General features: G+C 43.3%; 1 non-coding gene across 1 annotated transcript; it reads left to right on the top strand.

Annotated features, from left to right (window-relative positions):
• The first annotated feature begins 634 nt into the window (after window positions 1–634).
• Window positions 635–745, top strand: LOC124693918. The gene has a single exon (XR_007000362.1). It is a non-coding gene; the product is annotated as a small nucleolar RNA SNORA5 (small nucleolar RNA).
• Window positions 746–2,323: the final 1,578 nt, after the last annotated feature.

The raw sequence follows: 2,323 nt of genomic DNA, 5'->3' as shown, positions 1-2,323 counted from the left end.
TAGTATTTGTGTTGACCAACAATGTATGAGGCACTTATTCCATTTTGTCATTCCATTTGCTTTGGTATTTTCAAAACACCGATGATTAAAATGTTTGGTCACCGTACACTTGGGGGTGGCGTAAGTGAGCCTGGTAAGATAGCACAAATATCAATCTCTTGTGCATCGGACTTGGTCTCACTTACGCCATCCCTAAATGTTAAGATTTGTATTGACCAACAATGTATGAGGCATTTATTCCATTTCTCTTGTGCATCGGACTTGTTGGTCTCACTTTCTTCCATTTTAATCATAGTAGGAACCGGATGAAGACCCCGATGCAAGCGAGCCTGGTGGGTAGAGAGGAGGGAGCAAAGGAGGAACCGGATGAAGACTACTTTGTATCTCGAAATTGTGAAATTTGTATGAATTAAGAGTTGTATGCAAAATATTTGACACTTGCCACTATATATGTATCTCGATCGGGCTCTAAGTACTGTGATGATGATGTATAATGTTGCTATGTTATATGTGTCCATATTATATCTGTCTATCTGTCTATATTATACCTGTATACCGTGTACAAAACCTGTATAAAACCCGTATAATACACCAGGGAGCACAAAATCGAGTATACCTGTACATTGTTCTGTGGCGCACCAAAATAGAATTCAGTGGCGCACCTATTTCTGTGGCGCAGCTGGTCCATATGCGCCACAGAACACCTTAATTCTGTGGCGCATGGTCCGGTGCGCCACAGAAACCCTATTTTTGTGGCGAAGTTTCTGTGGCGCACCGCCCATGCGCCACAGAATCATGTTTTCGTGCGCCACTGATGAGGTTTTTCCTACTAGTAAAGTGAGATGTTGGCGTTCTTCCCTTTTCTTTTGAAGAGAGAGAATATGAAGTCCTTCCTCTTAAGAGGTCTCATACTTTCTGGATGACATCATAATAATCTGACTTGGAGTTCTCACGGGAATGGTCGCAAAATGCGAATGACTCCTTGTTGAAGGTGAGGATCTAGATAGGTACCGATTTTTGTGGGGATGGCCCTAATGAATCTATTGAATTTGTTTCGTTCCTTAATGCATTGATGAACCTTGTACGTTTTGGAAGTACCTTTGCTAGTGCCTTTCTTCTCGATGAAACCTGTGCTTTGCAGATACTTTACATAAAGCACAAAAAAATTCAGCGATTACATATTTGGATATTATAAAACTGAGGTGTGTCCTTATCATCCAGCCCGAGTTCCAAATTTGATCTCATCTCGCCATCTCAGTACTCTCCTTTTTTCTCTAATGTGCAGTGAAGAGTTAACTGATAATTTCGGCGAGCAGTGATGCCGACAACTAAAATGGAGATAGAACGGCGATCAGAGGGGTAGGTATATACATACAGATGGAAGAAGCTGATGATCTCAACTCTCAAGTAATCATACTGAAAGTGATGCTTATTTGTTCAGGTCATCCGCAGATTCAGATTTGGAGCTGTGGGCCTTCTGTAGGCTACCAGGAGTGTTTGGTTGGATACGAGAGATCTATGGCTCGTGGCGGGCCGATCATTAGTCACTTTGGGCAGCAGTTGCTTTGAACTGACAGAGTGACTGGCCTGCATCTTGGAAGTTGCTCGCTAGCGCACGCGCCCTAGGAAGCTTCGTTTCGCTAACGAATTCCTTTCGTGGGCTTGGCCCAGCAAGTGTGTCCAGAATCTGATTTCGTTCGGAAAAAAAAATGAAACCGTGTCTAGGAGGAACTAGACACTTTTTTGATATAATAGAAGCGGGACTTGGCGTGACAATTCCGAAATTCGTCTCTGATAGGAATTGAACTCCGATCGTTAGGGTGCGCCACTGCGACCTCAACCATTAGGCTAATTTCGTTCGAAATACTGTACCAAAAACAAACGATGGAACGCAGATCTTATGCAAGCAGAGAGCATTATTGGAGGGTAGGGATGCACTAAAGCTTGGGCTGATTAGGAGGATTGGTGATGGTAAAGAAACAAGAATTTGGCTGGACAATTGGTTGCCAAGAAGCTCTAGGCTGCTCCCTACTGTAGCCCTTAAAGCTCAGCCAGCTATTATGGTTGCAGAATTGATAGATCATACTTCAGGGGCATGGAAAGATGAGGTTCTGCAGCAGCAAGTTTTACCGATGTATATGGAGGTAATAAAATCTATATCCCTTTCCACTGCATTGCAAAATAATTCCTGGGCATGGCATTATGAGATGTCAGATCTTTTCTCTGTAAGATCCGCGTATAGAGTGCTGGTGCATACAAAGAAAGTTAGAGAAGATTCACTACAGGAATGGAGCCATACGCCGACGGCCAGAGTCTACGCCGA

This window comes from Lolium rigidum, chromosome 2 (assembly GCF_022539505.1).
Source record: "Lolium rigidum isolate FL_2022 chromosome 2, APGP_CSIRO_Lrig_0.1, whole genome shotgun sequence".
NCBI lineage: Eukaryota > Viridiplantae > Streptophyta > Magnoliopsida > Poales > Poaceae > Lolium > Lolium rigidum.
Note: the sequence above shows the minus strand (reverse complement) of the source record. Positions and strands in the feature narration are given on the sequence as shown.